The sequence below is a fragment of the Vicia villosa genome, linkage group LG3 (genome assembly GCF_029867415.1).
Source record: "Vicia villosa cultivar HV-30 ecotype Madison, WI linkage group LG3, Vvil1.0, whole genome shotgun sequence".
Classification (NCBI taxonomy): Eukaryota; Viridiplantae; Streptophyta; class Magnoliopsida; order Fabales; family Fabaceae; genus Vicia; species Vicia villosa.
The window spans coordinates 188,157,836-188,179,067 of NC_081182.1; the positions used below are offsets into that span (position 1 = coordinate 188,157,836).

At 32.6% G+C, this 21,232-nt stretch overlaps 1 long non-coding RNA gene across 1 annotated transcript; it reads right to left on the reverse strand.

Moving 5' to 3' along the window:
• Positions 1-7,740: 7,740 nt before the first annotated feature.
• On the reverse strand, positions 7,741-8,302 carry LOC131657025 (uncharacterized). The gene is made up of 2 exons (XR_009300439.1): positions 8,087-8,302; positions 7,741-7,992 (listed from the first exon to the last, which is right to left on the reverse strand). It is a non-coding gene; the product is annotated as an uncharacterized LOC131657025 (long non-coding RNA).
• Positions 8,303-21,232: the final 12,930 nt, after the last annotated feature.

Genomic DNA, 21,232 nt, shown 5'->3' on the forward strand with positions numbered 1-21,232 from the left:
GCTTCTGACTTGGTTCGCTACAGCGAATCGGACTTTTGCTACATATTCGCTGCAGCGAAGTATCCGTTTTCTAGAACTTTTCTTCGACTTCACTGGAGTTCGCTACAGCAAAATATAGTTCGCTACAGCGAATGTCCTGTTTGCTGGTTTTTGCTTTTAAGGCGAAATCCTGCACAAATGCAAACCAAACAAAGTAATCTTGAAAAATAATACTTTATTCAATAATTGAGGGTTTTTATGTGAGAAATGTGTCAAATAAGTAAGATAAGTTCTATATGATAGTATGATATTTTAATATGAATTAAACACGTATCAGATAGTCCCTTCATCTCCTCCCCTTTTTAAATTTTCAACACTTCTCCATTTTTCAAAACCTTCTTATTTTCAAACTTTAAACCTTTCATAATAAATCTTAAATTTTTCAAGTGATCGTCAAATATTTTTATATATAAGTAAACGCTAAAACATATTAAGCGTATCAAAAGTTGTCGCGGCAGGAAAATTGAGATTAAGCTATTGATTAACTTAACTCGCAAGCAAAGCAAGAGTTGCCACCGACCTGGCGACCTTACTAAAACATTATTTATCATTTTATCACTCAAACCAACCTTGTAAAATTTTTATTAAACCTATAAGATGTTAAATTTAATCCAATAACAATTGCAGTCCTTGTGATAAATATTTGCTAGCTCTTACCATCTTCCCTATTTGCAACGATTTGGTTCACTTTCAAAATCACCATTACTCTCCCTCAAAATTGCATTATATTTCAAAGACTCTCCATCATAGAAGAAACCTTATGGTACGCTCATTTGGAATTTCTCAATTCCACCTTCTAAATTTCTCCTTTTGTGGGGATAAATTTAAAATAAGCTTTCCACAGATGAAAATATAGTGACTAGAGGTATGCATATTCTTTCCATTTGTAGCTTGTGCCTCAATCAAGTTGAAGCTAACTAGCATCTTATTTTTTATTCTCATTATTCCTTTAACATCTGGAATCGACTTTAAAACATGGTAGTGTAGCAACCTGCCCTAAAAATTAAAGGTTTTAGAGTCGCCACCTATTCTGAAGGGCGAATAGGAAACCCTACGCAGTTAAGAGATTCGGGGTAAGTTATTATAATCAGGTCGAGGGAAGGTGTTAGGCACCCTCAACCCTTTCCTAAGGTTTGTATCTAAGGTTAAGGTTTATGGCTAAATATTAAGGTTTAATAGCTAAAGAAGTGAATAGGGTGAAAATTGAGATTTGAACTGAATGGAGGTTTTGAGGAAGGGGACTCGCCTTGTTACCAAGTGCCTACGTATCTCCTTATGGAGAATCAGAGTCAACGTAGTTCGGGCACAGGGTTGTACGCCTTTGAATTTGAATTGATGGGTTTGAAGGCTTTTTGAATGGCCTATCGTAGTTTTATAAGTGGTGATTTGAAAGGCATTTTGAATTGCCTGATTGAAAAGGATGAAAATCCGTAGTATCGTGGTTTAGTGTGTTTTAGATGTTTGGGCGTACAACCCTGATTTGGTGTGGCACCGTTAGATGCGATGACCAATAGATTTGGTCAGTATAGCTAACGGATTAAGGGGCATGGCTGGTTACTCGGATCGATAGGTTGATCGTCGCGGGCAGCAAATTAAATGTGTTTTAATTTGTATTTTCATCTCTTGCCTAATGCGACTAATAGATTTAGTCGGGTCGAGAAGAGAATTTAAATGAAGGATTAATTAAAATTATAAATTAATTAAAAAAATTATTTCTCGTCTAATGCGACTAATGGATTTAGTCGGTTCGAGGAGAAAATTAATGTTAAAGTTTTCGCCAACTGGGCAATAGGATTAAGTAAACCCTAACGCATATAACCTTCTAGGGTTTTTATGACTTTTTAACAATTAAAATGATTAAAATCAATTAACTCGAATAATCGAGATAATCAAAATAATCGGGAAAATGTTATAATCCTAATCCTAATTTAATTCCTAATCCTAATTATGCTCTAATCTTAATAAAAAAAATAAATAAGTTATATACATACTAATATTTTTTTAATTAAGCAAATTATACAAATAATAAATATATATACATAAAAAATATTAAAAACCTGGCTGCGATTCTGTATTGCTGCTTATTGATGGTGTATGATGGAGTTCTGCGCTCAGGGCCTTCAGATTTGCATGAGATGATGATCCAACGGAAGAGATCTGAGGTTGCACCATAGCTGTTCGCGAGATAGCACCACTGGATCTGCAGGCTTGTTAAGTTGAAAAATGAAGAAAAGCTTGTCGCATGCAGGGATCGAACCCCAGTTTGCAAGGTGATAGGTACGCCCCTTTTGCCACTCCATCCGGATTCGGCTGCTGTTAACAAATTGGGGCGCATCATATTTAAACCTTCAAATGACGTAAACAAACAAAAAAAGAATAAAAAACAGCGCGTTGGTGTTTGCTTCTTCTTCGTCAAACTTTCTGGAAAAATAACACATGCCTACAACAACGTTTTTTGAATGTGGCCATAAGTCTCCCACCTTCAAACCTGCAAAATATTGTCAATAAAGACCAAATAATAACCCAGATCTTATATATGTAACATCGCGAACCCAATAGAAGCCTTATTTCCGGTCAATTTTCTCTTTAACTTGCTATCCCCAAATTAGAGCTTCAAAGCCCTAACAATGGTGAAGCAATAAATCTGCACAGAAGCTTCGATTAAACGGTTCTAAAACGTTCCAAACATGATTATAAACATGAATAGACAATTGAGTTACGTTTACAATATATAAATTTATGAAATCGAAAACTTCAAAGAAAGCCAAAATTGTGACGAATTGGATGTAGTTCCGAGAGCTTCGGTCATGGATGACAATCGGAATCGCTTCAGGAAGACTCCGGGAACATATTCGGTTCTACAAAATGCCTTGAATCAAGCTTCCATTCCAAAACCAATTTTGACCCTTTCCCAATTTTTTTTATGAACGTGTTTACTGTTAACACGGTTCTGGAGGCCAGCCTCTCCTAATTGTTAAAATCAATCCTCTTTATATTAGTTAAATTAGGTTTTTCTACACCTAATGGGCCTATTGCCCAATTAATTTAATTATATAAAAAAAACTATAAAAATCCTAATTATAATAATATTTAAATTAGTACTAATCCTAATAATAACACTAATAATCCCTAATGACAATTCTACTAATAATATTAACTATAACTAATTAGTAAAATTAATAATATTAATACTAATAATTAGTAATAATAAAATTAATAAAAACAAATGTTAGTAAAAGAACTATAATCCCAAAAAATAGGATAAAACCCTTGTAATAATTGGGTCCCGAGGTTTGGATCCCAAAGCACCTGTTAATTGCACCCCATTTTGTCTCAGGATATTTTATAAGAGAGCGGGTTTGACAATAGGAATGTCAAACCCCATAACTCTTAATTTCGCCCCTTGACGATTTACAAGACACGAATTTGATCGGGCAAATTTTGGGGTATGACAGGTAGGTATAACAATCATCATAAATTATTTGGTTAATTTATGGAACATGTTGAATAAGTCTTGGTGTCTACAATGTATAATAGTTATCTTGTCTGCTAAAAATAAAGGTGGGTTCATTAATCATAAAGGAAAATCTGAGTATCTCATCCATCATTTCAAATGTAGATCTCTTATAAAATGCATTTACCAAGGCCTCTTCTTCATAAAATAATGGTTTTTCTATCTTGAAAGCTTTTAATATTAAAATGCATTTCATAAAAATTTTCAATTGGATAAAGTGCAACACTAGTAGTGTTGCAATTAGCATCCATAGATTGAATGTATGTGGTGAAATTTTTAGAAACTCTAATTTATATCACTTAGATAGTTTTTTATTTAAAATTAGTGCAAGATTTTATTTTCAAGACAAGCTCATTGATATTATGTTAACTTTGGAGTATGCAGACTCTAGGAAATGGGATTAGTTATGGTTGGAAACATACACAAAGCTTGTGGTTTTATCCTTTAACAATCTCTCTATAATGCATGAGAGACTTAAATGATGAATTTTAAAGGTGGTTTGAAGGGCATGCATTAGGTATTTAAGATAGGCAACTCCATAACACCTTTTTGAAGTTAGTTTATGGATTAAAAATATTTCTCCGTAAAAGTATATTGTATTATTTAAAAATGTCAAAGGATTGCTTTCCAAAGGCATCATTGGTGTTACATTGCAAAATTGTGATATCTCCTTTTATGTAATTGGGTGTAGTGATTAAAGTTAACACTCATGTCGAGAAAATGTGATAAGTAATACTCTAACACAAGTAAAAGTAGTTATTATGGAAAGTAAATAAGATTATTGTGTTTGGTGTGTGATACATGTTAATGTAATAAACTAACACAACATCTACATATGTAATTACGTATATTTATTCATTTTTAATTTTTTTATACCAAATTGACGTGGGTGCCAATGTATTTTGGACGATGTTGTGTTTGTCATAGAAAACACTATTAACTTTGAGCAAAGAACATGATGCAGTTTAAAATTAAAGTTATTGCACATAAAAATCTAAAACTAATTTGATGCACAATATAATATTTACTTTCCAATACTTTTAATAATATAGTAAAATTAAGACTATTGTTGAAAAATAAATCACCAGATTAAAAGCATTACTTAAACTTTCCATTTCACTCGCCGTCTAGATCTCTTTCAATTATACCAGTACAATAATATATATATATATATATATATATATATATATATATATATATATATATATATATATATATATATATATATATATATATATATATATATATATATATATATATATATAATCAATGAATAGATAAAATAAAGATAAAACAGAAATAAAATAAAAAGAAAGAAATACTTTTTTTGGAATGTTTCTTAAATAAATAGAAAAAATTAAAAACAATACTTAATAAATATATAATTTAGAAATTAGATATAATATACAAATTTTATATATATATATATATATATATATATATATATATATATATATATATATATATATATATATATATATAAATTGAAAAAAATAATGATAAAATGGAAATAAAATAAAAATAAAGATACTAATTTTTTAGGAATCTAGTTTCTTTAAAAAAATAGAACAAATTAAAAACAATACTTAATAAACATATAAATTATAAAGTAAAAAATAATATCTATATAACAAAAATTGAGTTAAATTAAAATTATAAACAATGAATGTAAAAGGTAATTTGAAGGGGATGCATTTGATATTCAAGATAACCAACTTTTTGACACCTTTTTAGAGTTGATTTATGTATTACATTTTTTTTTACAACTTTTTAGAGTTGGTTTATATATTAAAATTATTTTTTATTAAAAACATATTGATTTATTTATGTTTTTCATTAAAAAGGTGTCAAAAGGATTAACCTCAAGCGGCATTATTGATGTTGATGTTGCATTGTAAAATTGTAATACCCCTTTTATGTAATTGGGTACAGTGATTAAAGTTAACTCTTATTTAAGAAAACATCATAACTAGTACTCGAAGACGACGAGAAATAGCTATTACGTATATTAAAATAAAATTGTTGTGTTTAATGTGTGATATATGTTAATGTGCACTAACACAACATCTAGCGATCACGTTTAATTTAATTTTTTTTTTAAAAATTAATACGAAGTTGAAATGGATGTTAACATGTTTTTGTCGATGTCTTGTCTCTTAAAGGAAGTATGCAAATTTAGAGCAGACAATATTTTGCAGTTTAAAATTGGTGTTATTGCATATCAAAATCTAAAACTAATTTCATGCACAATATCATCTTACTTCCCAATTTCTCTAACAAAATACTGCTGAAAAATAAATCACCAAATTAAAAAGCATCACCTAAATAAATATATGTTATCACAATAACAACGAGCATTATTCAAAAGGGACGCATAATTTATATTCCAAGTAAATACAACTCACTTGACTAAGGGACAAAAAATTAAATAGATAAAAGAAAAACTATTATTCTTGGATCTATCTTATGTTGCAAAGTATACGATTCAAGATCCTTGACCAACCTGCCATTAATTGTGAATTCAATCTATTGACATATAATCTTGATTTTCTCTTTATTTCTTCCATGGTTTCCACAAAGGTATTTAAGCTTCTGAGTGGTGGAATATAGAGAAGTAGAGGAACAACCGAAAAACCTAACGTCAACACAAATTGAATCATTTCTTCTCTTTCTTATTCCACAATTACAGCAGCCAAGAATAATTGCATAAAAATGCACAAAGTTGAAAACTTTGATGCTAAATTGAAAAGAAGGTAGATAGTATTGAATGAGGCTAAAGATGAGTATCCAAGAAAAATAACAGGAATATATATATATATATATATATATATATATATATATATATATATATATATATATATATATATATATATATATATATATATATATATATATATATATATATATATATATAATCTAGAAGATAAATTTTTACCATAGTATCCTTTTCCAAACTTATTAATTAATTTTTAAGCAAATTCCTAAAATAAAAATAAAAAAAGTAATCAACTAGCAACCTCCGACTGTCCCTTATTTTTATTTATTTTTTTTATTGTAATTAACATTTATTGATAAAAAAATTGTCGTTATAAATAATTTGTCTGTAAAATCCTCAGCGCCATTAACAATGGAATTACAATATTTCAAAAAGAATTATTTTATTTTTTTAATATACAATTTAAATCTATTGGGTTTCAAGGAATGCAATTTGCCTCAAAACTTTGGTACTGATGGATTATAAATTTCATCGATCTTATAAAATAAATAATTATGATATATATTTATATATAAATTTGTATAAAATAAAATAAAATAAATTAAAATTATTTTTGTATTTGTTGGAAACTTTTATTATAAATTATTTTAGAGAACTTTATAAAATAATGAATTGAAAAAGCGTATAGAAAAATATCATAAATTAATTTTATAACTTTTTAATATATATATATATATATATATATATCCCACAAAATAACATGAACAAATCAATTAAAACTTGCTTGAGTATGAGATGGGACTTAAGCTATATTGCATTCGGTTTTCATCATCAGAGGATCAAGTCCATCAAACCCTAATGATCTGGTTTCATTTTTAACCGCTCTTTAGTTATCATCAAAGTGTTGTTGTCATTATCAAAGACATGTTTATATATCTTTAATAGTTGTCATCATCAAAAGCATGTTCTATAAACTAATAAATCACTACAAGAAAATTGGCAAGTTGCGACAGTTAATTTTGGTGAGTTACGACGGTTTAAACTGTCGTAATTTACAGGTCGCGACGGTTATGATATTGTCGCGGAAACGTGTGTCGCCAGGCTGTATTGCGACGATTGTTAAAACCGCCATACCAACTGTCGTTATTTTTTGCGACAGGTAGCGAACCGCCTTAAATAGTTATTTGCGACAGTTTTAAACTGTCATGAATTTTATCATGTGTTTTGATTTCAATGCTTTTCACGACGGTTTCCAACTGTCGTTATTATTTTACATTTAATTTTAAAACAAATTAAGGAGGTTTGTAACCCCCGCTAAATATATTAATTTTATAAAAAAAAACTAACCAACATAGAATAGCTTATAAAAAAAAGCCAAAATCATGGCACCGAAAACATCTTATAATTTAAATTATACTAATAGTAACAACAACTATTACTGCTATTACATCCCTTTCACAAACTGAGTAGCTTGATACTAACTATAATGGAACATAATATATAAAAAAAAGAAAAGAAAAATGCCTTATACATTAGTTCAACAAATGTAAAATCAAAATTCATATCTGCGACCAGCTTTCATTTGATAATGAGTGAGGTTGAAGTTTCATCTTGAACTACCTCCATCTCCTCACCAGAAAAACTCCATCCCAAGTTCACAGCCAAGTCTTCTACCCCAACAAGCAAATGCAAGACACTAGTCTTTCAAAAGTTTAAGCCAAACCTAACCAAGTCAATTTTATCTAATCAGTTATATCTTTGACGCAAAAATTCAAAGGAACAAAGGATATATAACTAATATGGTGGTTGGCACTAACATAAAACATATAATGTTGGCTATAATTTACTTGTAGAATCCTGCAATTGATAATGCACCAATGCTTGACTCAGTCTGTCCAGTCACCATATCATCTACATCCTTGAATTGAATCATTCTCGTTGCAACATTAATAGAGAATGTGAACTAGTAGCACAAGCATTGATTGCAACATGATTTTTCCCTGTATTTAAGAATAGGGAAAAGGTTCAACTCGTGATTAATAATGATCACAAAGGTCAGCATAGAAAAATATGTGAGTAGCTCTACAACAAAAATCTAAAGAAGTATGAAACAATTAAGTAGCTAACCTCATACTGAGTGATTTCTAAAAGTTCTAATCAACCCTCTACAAAACCAACCAAGATTTCAATGCTAGTACTAAACCTAACATAAAGGTATTCCAGGTACCAGATATTAAACTAAGCTCATATTTGAAAATATTAAATAGTAATGAATTAACAGAAATTGATCAGAGATTATGTGGTTAAAACAATAACAAAATTAAACTATCAAACTACTTCATAGTATTTTATGAAAGAGTCAAAAGTAAAGGCTTTTTAACTGACCTGTGTTGAAGGATGCAACCTAGCAATCCATCTCTTAATTTTTGTAACACCGATATCAAAACGAGGACTAAGAATACCGCACTTGTTCAATCTTCTATTAAACTCCACAACAATTTTACCAGCTCGGTGATCATCAACATACTAAAATTCCCCAAGAACAAAACACGTTGTAATCTATAACTATAGCTATGATCCATTTATTTATTCATAAAAATGAAGTCAATAACACTTGCCAATTCCTTACACTGACTGGCCTAGGCCCAAACAGTATACATATGCATATTATACCATATCTAGCATACACATAAATTAATCAATGAAATAGCAAGAAACATATCAAGTCGAATTATTATCAATTACCATTCAAATAGTGGTCTTAATGCGAGCATGTAATAAAAAATAACATAAATCTAATTGTCAATACAAAATGTTGTATGATCTTAATGATCACAGAACAAGGAGAGACATCAAATTGAAATACATGTTATGAGTTCAACTATGGTAATGCAAGTGGCTTTCACAAACAATTTTACAAGAGTGAAACGACTTACATTAAAAATGAAATTTTCATTCAGCCTAGTATTTTTTTTATTAAGTCATTCATTACACAGTTAAAAATAAATAAATTTTATGATGTATTTCTCCCAAAAGCTTATGATCTCAACTACTTAACCCGGTCATTACTTTTTATAATATTGTAGAAATGAGACACATTAGTAAAGTTAAGTTGTAAAGCTTGAAACGGCATACGGAAAAATAACAAAAAATTAAGAAATAATATTAAATATGAAATTTTTTTGAACACCTTTAGAAATGTAGTGGTTCAGACAATTTGTGAGGACAAATCAATCTGCAAATAGTAAGGAAACAATGGTCAGAAGAAGAAACATACATCAGCAGCTATATATATTAGACATGGATAAATGCTAATTTCTAATTTCTATGATTCGATTTCAATAGGCACACAAATTATGTACATGTCATTGAGTAGAATTAAGAAGATTTATGCTGCATAGAAATATGGTAGATCCAAAAAAATGAATTAAAGAAATTTTAGATCACTCTCTAACTCCTGTGCTATCTTAGAAACAGAGAAAATCATAAAAAGCTATATAAAATGGCTTTTAGATTAAAATCAATTTATCTTCATTAATAATCATTTACGAGAAAATCAATATGAAAAGTGAATGAACATGGTTATTTTTTTTCAAAAGCCATTACATAAGAGGTTATCATATTGTATAACAAACCAAACATTATAGCAAGGAAATGAAAAACATATATATCATTTTAATATTTTTGCATTTCAAATTCATCTGCATTAGAATTTAGAAAATGAAAAATTGCAAAATGTCAAAATAATATATAAAAATGAGTATTGTCTTTCACACATCAAGTATGTTGAAAGATAATGATACAAGTATCTGAAATTATGTCATCCATCTATATAAATTCAATCATTCACAATTACAAAATTCCAAATTTTATATAATATTTACTCCCCGTCAATGTAAATATATTGAAAAAACTTGAGAATTAACAACTCTCGTGACTCGTGAGAAACAACTAATATAACACCCTAGATATTGAACTGATAACATCTACCATGTAACAAAGGACTATTTTTTTTTATAGACGAAACAAGATTTAGTCATTATGAACTAAAAGAAGCTTTTAACTTTATGCAATGCAGTTTCTTTGCCTTCTCAAATGACACTGAACAATATGATAATATATAAGTATCCATAAATTCCAATACTAAAAATTGTCATACTATTATTTATTTAAAAAAGCATAAGAACTTCTCCTTATAAGAAGACAATGTTAGGCCCTGTAAGAAGATAGTGTTTGCACATATTTATTTTTTCACAATTTTTGTAGAAATTGAATACCAGTTTTGATTAAGGAAAACTAACAAAACTGGACAAGGGTGTGTCATTTCAAAGCGCCTTCAGTGTCGTTACTTGGCTATTTTTCTTGTAGTGTCTAATCATTTCAATTTGGTGAAAAGCAAAACAAAAGCGAAAAGAACTTTGATCCTCACCTCCCTCTAAAGAGATTCATCAAGCTCCTGCTTATCATCAAGAGTGATATCTTTCATATACAATTGATATAAAGAGTTCTTTACCCTATGAAAAGAACAAAAAAACAAGTTCAATTTTCTTATATATTATTCTATTCAACAACTAATTATAAAAACAATTGAAAGTGTTAAAAAAAATACTATATTTCAAAATACAAATAGAATGCTTTCAATGAAATGATCTTCGAACCGACTGAGTCGCATGAGCGGTAAGTGTAACAGCCCGAGCCTTCGGCGTTCCCGGCACTGTCACCTCATGATCTTCTCTACCCCCCTCACTAGTAGAGTTTTTGCCTTTCGTGGGAATCGAACCCTGTACCCTGGGGTTCAAGTACATGTTCATTCCATTCCCACTACCACTTGAGCTAGTAGCTCAAGTGGTAGCAGGAATTGCTATGAATATGTACTTAACCCCCAGGTACATGGTTCGATTCCTGCGGAAGGCAAAAACAATATTTCCTGGGCAGCCGATAAGCGGACCTAGGGGGGATTATTGATTAAGCCGGTAACATGCTCGGTTGGCCGACACGGTTGATGCGTGCAGCGGATATCGGGGAGTTGTAACACCCGGTATTTAGTTAATTATTTAATTATATACATTCAAATTATTTCGAATTTAATTATTGAATTTGTGGAGTGTTGAGAATTGTTGACATGAGTTTTTATGATTAATTAGTTGATTAATTAATTGATTAAGTTGTAGAAATAGTATTGAAGAAATACTAGATTTATTATATGGACTTAATTAAGTGATGGTGGTAGTAAAAGGTGGGGTGTGAATGTTAGTCCCAATAGGTTTAATGAAATTAGATTAAGATAAGGATTAGGCTAATTAGAAGAGAAAAAGTCTTGGGGAATTGGACATGGAAAGTTGTAGAGAAGAGAGAAAATAGGAGAGAAATTCATTCCCGTTTTTCTTGCAGCAGTCTCACTAAATCGAAGATCCCCGATTCGTTAACCGTTGGATCGTCGCCAAATTTTGTGGGTAGGTTCGCAACACCTATAGATAACTTTTGACCGTTGGGATCTTCAAAATAAGGTCTGAGTTGTGAGATATCATCATCGCACTGTAGCTGCATATTTGGGAAATTTTTCAGCTTTTGATTCTGATTAAAAGAGGCAATGGTTGGGAGCTAAGGCTAGATGGCTTCGATCGGTAGAATTGTAGAACAGACTCCGAATATAAGGTAAGGGGTGGGGTTCTAACTCTATAACCGAACTCATGATGAATGATATGTGGGGGTTAAATTCGTAGGAAATTATTCCTGATTAATTGTTGTGATTCTGTCGTGTTGATTCGATGAAACTAGTTGTTGTTGTGGTGATAATTGTTGTTGTTTTATGCGAAGTTGAAGGATGTTTCAGTGACGATGTATACCTCTATTTATTAGTATAGCGACGATATAGGCTTATGCCTTGTGACGATGATGTTGTTTGTTGTGTGTGTTTGTTGCATTCATATACATATGCATTTTTGGCGACGGCCTGCATTGGCAAATTAGTGACGAAGGCTTATGCCTTGATGCCTCTGTTTAACTAGCAATTGGCGATGGGGGCTGAAGCCCCGGGTACCACATGCATGTGCAGTTGTAGAGTCTCATTGTATGTGGCATGAGTGTGATTTAATTGTGATGTGATGTGACTTGAGTTGTTGTTAAATTGTGATAATATGGAGTTGTAATTATAAATTGTTATACTAATGACGTGTTGTGACAGGTATTGTCTGGAAGATGAGAAATAGTTGTTATAACTATTAATATGTTGTTGTTATTTATTTTTGTTAATTATAACTGTTCAGGTTAATTGTTATTATAAATGTAGTCTGAAAGCTGTAACGTGATAATTTCGTATGATTAAATTCTAATATATTGTTTATCATGCGTTTGTTTATATTGGTAGATATCTCACCCTTTCTGAATGATGTTTCCCTACCATGGGAAATTGACAGGTACTCAAGATAGCGGTGAAAGTTTGAAGTGATTTTATGAAGTCTTTAGTTGCTGTTATTCGAGTTGGTGTCTTGTTCTGATACGTAGCACTCGGGGGGAATAAAACGATTGTTTTATTTATTATTTTGTTTGCTGAATTTTTAAGTGAATTATGTTTTAAATTGCAACTTAAAGTTACTATGCAATGATGCTACGACTTGATTTGAATATTTATGAAGTTTGATGATTCCGCTGTGAGTTAATTATTTAATTTGAAACAAAGTGATTTTTGAGAATTAATTTTAATTGTCCGTTTATGTTTATGTGCTATGTATCTATATGAAGGCGTGAATTACGTAAATGTTTTTGAGATGATGAATATGTGATACCTCAAATGAACTTGTTTGAAATTTATACTCTGATTTTCTGTATAATTTATCGGGTAGATTTGGGGTGTTACATTAGTGGTATCAGAGCAGGTCGGTCTGTCCGGCCAAGTTGTCTAATATTGTTTATTCCTCTGTACGTGACAAGTGTGTGAAACACTGTCGGTACTTGTTTCTTTCTGGTTGTTGCAGGAATTAGTTTGAGCAAAGTGGGGGAGAAGCTTTGCTTCTCGGATGTGGTTCAGTTGCAAGTTCGCAAAGAGGATTGTTGTCTGGGTGTTTCAAAAACTGAATTTTGGCGAAAGAATGTGTCTCTCGAGTTATAAAAAGTTTGGGAGTGAGGAGATATGTTAAGAGTTGTTTGGAATATGTTTAAGTTGAAGAAAAATGAGTTTTAGAGTGGAAATTCCGTAAGCAAAACGCAGGAAATTGCTTAATGTTTTGTGAAACTTCAAAAATTCATAACTTGAGTTCTGGACATCCGATTTGAGTCCCGTTTGAAGCGTTGGAAAGCTAACGAGATGAAATTTATTTTAAAAATGGTTTCAGAAGCTATAATAGATTTATTTATAACAGGATGATGTTGGAAGGAGATGGAATTTGCGGTTACGCTTGTCCTTGGAACTGGACTTGTTTGTTGGTGCCGCACAGGACGTCAGCGTCAAAGTTGAGTGAATTTAAGGAGTAATTAATAGGTTTGTTGAAAATAAATTTTAAGAATTAGTGTACCATTTGAGAATTTTTGGAGATACCGTAAAGAGTGTCGCTGCATGGCGTCGATGTTCGCACTTTCGAATAGCGTTGGAATAGTTTACAAGTTAGTAACGGTTATGTTGAAGAAGTACCGGAATGGTCGACATATGTGTAATCGATTTGAGATGTGTTAATGGTTTGTTATGTTGGATGGTTGGACGTGGAGGTGAAGTTGATGATGGTTGTATCGGATAAATTTTCGAGGACGAAAATATTCTAAGTGGGGGAGAGTTGTAACACCCGGTATTTAGTTAATTATTTAATTATATACATTCAAATTATTTCGAATTTAATTATTGAATTTGTGGAGTGTTGAGAATTGTTGACATGAGTTTTTATGATTAATTAGTTGATTAATTAATTGATTAAGTTGTAGAAATAGTATTGAAGAAATACTAGATTTATTATATGGACTTAATTAAGTGATGGTGGTAGTAAAAGGTGGGGTGTGAATGTTAGTCCCAATAGGTTTAATGAAATTAGATTAAGATAAGGATTAGGCTAATTAGAAGAGAAAAAGTCTTGGGGAATTGGACATGGGAAGTTGTAGAGAAGAGAGAAAATAGGAGAGAAATTCATTCCCGTTTTTCTTGCAGCAGTCTCACTAAATCGAAGATCCCCGATTCGTTAACCGTTGGATCGTCGCCAAATTTTGTGGGTAGGTTCGCAACACCTATAGATAACTTTTGACCGTTGGGATCTTCAAAATAAGGTCTGAGTTGTGAGATATCATCATCGCACTGTAGCTGCATATTTGGGAAATTTTTCAGCTTTTGATTCTGATTAAAAGAGGCAATGGTTGGGAGCTAAGGCTAGATGGCTTCGATCGGTAGAATTGTAGAACAGACTCCGAATATAAGGTAAGGGGTGGGGTTCTAACTCTATAACCGAACTCATGATGAATGATATGTGGGGGTTAAATTCGTAGGAAATTATTCCTGATTAATTGTTGTGATTCTGTCGTGTTGATTCGATGAAACTAGTTGTTGTTGTGGTGATAATTGTTGTTGTTTTATGCGAAGTTGAAGGATGTTTCAGTGACGATGTATACCTCTATTTATTAGTATAGCGACGATATAGGCTTATGCCTTGTGACGATGATGTTGTTTGTTGTGTGTGTTTGTTGCATTCATATACATATGCATTTTTGGCGACGGCCTGCATTGGCAAATTAGTGACGAAGGCTTATGCCTTGATGCCTCTGTTTAACTAGCAATTGGCGATGGGGGCTGAAGCCCCGGGTACCACATGCATGTGCAGTTGTAGAGTCTCATTGTATGTGGCATGAGTGTGATTTAATTGTGATGTGATGTGACTTGAGTTGTTGTTAAATTGTGATAATATGGAGTTGTAATTATAAATTGTTATACTAATGACGTGTTGTGACAGGTATTGTCTGGAAGATGAGAAATAGTTGTTATAACTATTAATATGTTGTTGTTATTTATTTTTGTTAATTATAACTGTTCAGGTTAATTGTTATTATAAATGTAGTCTGAAAGCTGTAACGTGATAATTTCGTATGATTAAATTCTAATATATTGTTTATCATGCGTTTGTTTATATTGGTAGATATCTCACCCTTTCTGAATGATGTTTCCCTACCATGGGAAATTGACAGGTACTCAAGATAGCGGTGAAAGTTTGAAGTGATTTTATGAAGTCTTTAGTTGCTGTTATTCGAGTTGGTGTCTTGTTCTGATACGTAGCACTCGGGGGGAATAAAACGATTGTTTTATTTATTATTTTGTTTGCTGAATTTTTAAGTGAATTATGTTTTAAATTGCAACTTAAAGTTACTATGCAATGATGCTACGACTTGATTTGAATATTTATGAAGTTTGATGATTCCGCTGTGAGTTAATTATTTAATTTGAAACAAAGTGATTTTTGAGAATTAATTTTAATTGTCCGTTTATGTTTATGTGCTATGTATCTATATGAAGGCGTGAATTACGTAAATGTTTTTGAGATGATGAATATGTGATACCTCAAATGAACTTGTTTGAAATTTATACTCTGATTTTCTGTATAATTTATCGGGTAGATTTGGGGTGTTACAGTAAGAGCAAACAATTCCAAACCTTGGAAACTTTAAGAAATTTCAGCAAAACTCAATGATGTAGGATACATAGAAATCAACACAATCTCTTGCAAAATAGGACAGTTTTTCCAACATAAATCAAACCATGATCACCAATTTTGTTACTCGTTCACCCATCAATGTGAAGCTTTTTCAACATCTTGCAACGTCTAGCCACAAATACAAGACGAACATGTGAACACTCAGGTTTTTTTACAAGATGCAAAGCTTCCAACTTTAAACGCTTTGATACACCAACAATAACCATATCACTTACCTCAACCTTTTCAAGATGAATCTCAACCAGTGTATTCAATTTCCTTGTCGCTGCAAGAGTCGAGTCCCAATTTCCGACACACCCAATCACTTTCAGAATTTGAAACTTCTTCAAACCAATTAATAATGGCATAAAGTGTGTCCATTACCAACTTGTTCTTACAAATCGATTTCATTGAAGAAAAAGAACCATCACCACAAATGTATTCAGCACCGACATCGTTATCTCCTCGAAACCTCTTAACGAAAAGCTCCTCGATAACTTTGTTGTTATATGCACCGGAGTGAATACCCTTGACACCGAATAAACACGACACAATCTAAAGCTTCATTAAATTCTTTCAATTTTGCGCAAGACCTAACATTCTAATCTCGGTGATTCCCTTACACCTCCGTAATTTCAAGCACGTGAAAGTGGGTACAATGATAATGAATGAGAGAATCACAAATGAGAAGCCTTTCTCCACTGATTTACCCTCTAATTCTTCTTTAAAGAGATTGGGAAAATGAGAGTTTGTGAAAGTGAGAGAGAGAATTGTCATCTCTTTGATTAGGGTTTGAGCAAGAGTGAATTTTTCACTCCTACTTAATTTTAGGGTTTGAGGGAAAAGAATGGAGAGGTTGAAAAAGGGAGAGTAAGGTTAGATTAAAGCTTTAGTTATAGAAAGAAGGAGGAAGAATCTGAAAATGAAAAAACAAATGAAGAGTGAAAAAAATGGAAACAAAAAATAATGAAAAATAAAAATAAAAATAGTGGAAAAACATAACAATAGAAAAGAAGTGGGAAAGTAAAATAATTGAAAAAAGAGCAATGATGATTGGCTAAAATAGTCGCGACAGTTCGTTCTAACAGTCGCGGATGTGGAAAGAGGACGGTTATTTGGTAACTGTCGCAATAATGTTATTCAACTTTTTTAGGAAATTTGCGACGGTTAGCCTTAACTGTCGTGACAACTGTCGCAGTCCAAGAATAAGGTCGGTTTTGCAAGAACTGTCGCAACTCATGTGTCGTAAATTTACTTTTTTCTTGTAGTGAATAAAGTTTCCACTACTACAAATAATACATTTCATAGACCTTTACTAACCAATTTAATCTTTTCATTAACCATTTTTTATATTTCATTAACCAACTTTATTTTCTCACTAAAAGTCATTGTTCATGAGCATTGTTCACGTGTATGTCACTATTCACGGTTATTGTTTATGTCACTGTCATAAATATATATTTTATTAAGAAAATATTATTCATCATATAAATACAGTGACATTCTTACACTAAAATTTTACACCGTATGCTTACACTAGTTAAAATACAACAAAGACATGTACTCATTTGTATTGGCGAAATAGTTAAAAATATTTATTAAATATAATAAAAAAATCAATTCGTAAGAAAATAAGGTGTAGTTGTCACATTTTGTGTAAAAATATCACTCCTCATTTGGTATAGGAGTTAGTGTAAGAATAACATTGTAATTTTAATTGACAAAATCAAATAAGTTGTGCAAGGCAAACCCAAAGTTAGCTTCATCCATGTCATTTTTTTAATCATTTATTTTGCAAACACATTATTTATCATTTTATCACTCAAACCAACCTTGTAAACTTTTTGTTAAACCTATAAGATGTTAAATTCAATCCAATAGTAACTGCAGTTCTTATGATCAATATTTGTTAGCTCTTATATTTTTTTTCTATTTGCAACTATTTAGTACATTTTCTAAATCAACATCACTTTCCCTCTAAATTGCTTTATCTTTCTAAGACTTTAATTTCATCTCAGAAGAAACCTTGATGTACGCTCATTTGAAATTTGTCAATTCCACCTTCTAAATTTCTGATTTGGTGGGGATAAATTCAAAATAAGCTTCTCACAAATAAAAATAATGGCTAGAGGTATGCATATTCCTTCCACTTGTAGCTTGTGCCCCAATCAAATTGCGGCTAACTAGCATCTTACTTTTATTGTTAATATTCCTTCAACATCTAGAATCAACTTTAAAACATGGTAAGTGTATCAAACATCACTAATAAGATTGTTGGTGTTGGATTAGGTGTTCAAGATATATGCAACTCCATAACACTTATTTGGAGTTTGTTTATGGGTTAAAAATACCAGTCATTAAAAATAAATTGGCTTATTTACAAGTGTCAAAGAAATTCCTTTCAAAGGGCATAATTGGTGTTACATTGGAAAATTGTAATACCTCCTTAGGTTTAGTGATTAAAGTAAACCCTCATTTCGAGAAAATATGATAGCTAGTACTCTAACACAAGTAAAATTAGTTATTATAAAGAGTAAATAAGATTGTTATGTTTGGTGTGTGAGACATGTTAATGTCATTCATTACCACAACATTTACTTATGTTATTATGGATAATTGTTTATCAAAACATATTCATGCTCTTACACGCACAAACACTTTGAAGAACATCATGGAAGACTCTGTGATATAGATTTGAAATCTTCGGCTTAAATTCCTAACCTTAGGGTTAGGGGCCTTGGTTTTGGGTCTAGTATTAACGGTTTTCCTAGTGTTTCTTTCTGTTTATCGTTCTTTTCTGGTATTCTTAGAGTTTTCTATTCCTGTTTTCGTTTCTTTTCTATGGAGAACCGGTGGGTTAGAGTCAAGGGTGGAGGTATGAGGACTGCGAAATGGGACATTGAAAGAGATGAGCGGAGAAAGAGGGAGGTAGGATCAGTCTCTTCATCTTTTTTCGTAACTGAGTTCGGGGACAAATGGAGGGCCAAAGACTTGTTTTTTGAGTTTAAGGGACTGGGAGACATTGAGGAAGTGGTTATCCCTCCTAGAAGGGATAAATATGGTAGAAGGTTTGGGTTCGTCCGCTTCGGTAACGTTAAAGATGAGGATATGCTGGCCACTAAACTGGATAATATTATTCTCGAAGGAAGGAAGATCTTTGCAAATTTGCCAAGATTCAGGAGAGATAAGGGTTATCAGGGGAGGAATATTGCTAAGGGTGTACCGCAGAATTTTGAAGCGGCAGGGGGACAAAAGGTTAAGAAAGATAACAGTTATTTTATGGAGAATAGAAGGGAACGATTCTCTTATGCAGATATCCTACAAAATAATCATGGGGTTGCTGCTGGGAATAAGGACAAGAAGACTATCAGACAAGTTTCTTTCTCGGCGAACCAAGACGATATCTCGCGTTACATGAAAGCCTTTACAGGGAAGGTAAAGGAGCCGGGTAGATTGTTAGATTTTAAAAAGCTCTTCGCTGAAGAAGGTATCTTTTCCATCAGAGTCACAAGCATGGGCCCCAATTTGTGTCTGATGGAGGATTTGATAGAAGGAGAGGTTGAATTGCTCATAGAGGAAAGAAGATCTTGGTGGGAGCAATGGTTCCATTCGATAAATCCTTGGGAACCGTCCGTTATCGACTCTGAAAGATTGATATGGCTCCGGTTATTGGGAGTTCCATGTCATGCATGGGGTGATTGTTGCTTTTCTAAAGTAACTGAAACTATAAGTGTCTTTGTTAAGAGTGATGAGGTTACGAATCTGAAGCTGAGGATGGACGAAGCTAGGGTTTGCATTAGAAGTAGAAGAATGGATAGAGTGGAGGAAGAGATTGGTTTGAAGATTGAAGGTTTGTGTTTTGTCATCAGGATAAGCGAGGTTTTTTATCCTTGTCTTTGGGAAGATCCGACAAAGGCCACTCTGGGAGTTTCGGATTCAGAGGAATCAGCATCGGAGGAGGAGGAGGCTTTGGTCGGTGAGGAGGTGGTCGGCGACGGCGTGAGAAGGACAGCTGTCGACGATGTATCCAGGGATTGCGACGTGACGCTGGGTGAGAGTGAAGGGATTAAGTCTAATCCTATAGGTGACAGTCTAACCATAGCAATGGAGTTGGTTAATAGCCAACCTAGTACTGAAAAGGGTCGTTTTGACTTATCTGTAACTGGAAAAGGGGAGAAAACCGAGGCTAAAAACCAGGTGGCAATTAATGCTGAGTCTGATAACTGCTCTCTTAGCTACGTAGGGGAGACAGTGGATCAAGTTGACCCCAAGGTTTTAGAAAAGGGTGAAGTTTCAAATTTCGGTGGTGGGCCTGGTAAGATTACGGATAAGTTTAATGGGCCGTTCATTTTTGATGAGGTTTGTACGAAGGTTTGTCATGGGGGCCCACTTATCCAGTCTTCAGTGGATCCAAAGCAAAAGAAAAGATACGAAGGCAGAAAAAAAATCAGTTGCTGTTCTGGGCGAAAATGTTGCGATTACCCCTTCTTACTTCACTTGTATAGCACCTAGGATGGAGAATCTCAAAGGAGGGGGCGATGGAACGGGCAAAATATCTCGCTCGGTTGATTCTATTTCCTCAGGTGAGTCTCTCCTCTATTCCTCTACTGCTGACTCTGACATTATTAGATGCAATAAACGGTTGAACTGTAAATCTGAGGTGGGTTTGAAGGTTTGGAAATCTATTTCAAACCTTGGTCTAGTTAGCCTTAAGGAAGATGAGGTTAATGAGGGATTAACTAATGATATGGAGTTTAGGGACATCGAGGGAATAAGGGTTTTGAAGGCGACCAAAGGATGTTTATGATGAATTTGTTATCATATAACATAAGAGGGGGTGGTACTCTTTCTAAAAGAAAAAGAGTAAATTTTCTTAATCGTTCTAATTCCATAGATGTGTGCTTCGTGCAAGAGACAAAATTATCCAATTTCAATGATTCTTTGGCGGAAGATTTTTGGGGTAATAATGATGTTGAGTGGACGGCTAGTAATTCGATAGGTGCTTCGGGAGGGATGGTGATTCTTTGGAGGAAAGATAATTTTTTCGTGAATTATAGTTTTGTTAATAAAGGTTATGTGGGGATCAACATTTCTTGGAAGGGTGATGTGTACAATTTGGTGAATGTGTGCGCCGCATGTAATAGGGCGGATAGGCTTAACATGTGGGAATCGCTTTTAGCCAAAAAGAGATTGAGAAGTCAAGAGGAATGGTGTGTGGTGGGAGATTTTAATGAGGTTCTTCGGAAGGAAGAGAGAATTGGAGAGGGCGGTTTAAGGAAAGGTAAAGGTATGGAGGAGTTCCGG